The following is a 345-nucleotide window of genomic DNA, read 5'->3' as shown; positions in this document are numbered from 1 at the left end:
ACCAAGTAATCTCAGGATTCATGTCATATCTCTGGGGGCCATAGTGGTCTCCAGAAGGCGGGAGGGTAGGAAGAGGGAGTCAGTAGTTTAACTGGGAGCTTCCAGACCATCTCTCCCATCTCTGCTGCCTAGTGGAGAGCCCCACCCAGCACCCTCTCTAGGAACCAAGAAAGCTTCACAGCTCTTAGATCCTGTCCCTGGGCCTTACAACCTTTCCTTTTAATTCTCAACCACTGTCCTTAGGACCTAGAAGCCCAAAGCGTGGCACATTTATCTTCAATAACTTCAAAATTATTAGAATAAATATGTTAAGACAGTAGTTGCAAATGACTTTATAATCCTTTC

Source organism: Otolemur garnettii, unplaced genomic scaffold (assembly GCF_000181295.1).
Source record: "Otolemur garnettii isolate 467f Iridium unplaced genomic scaffold, OtoGar3 scaffold00142, whole genome shotgun sequence".
NCBI classification, from domain to species: domain Eukaryota; kingdom Metazoa; phylum Chordata; class Mammalia; order Primates; family Galagidae; genus Otolemur; species Otolemur garnettii.
This window is presented reverse-complemented; position numbering follows the sequence as displayed.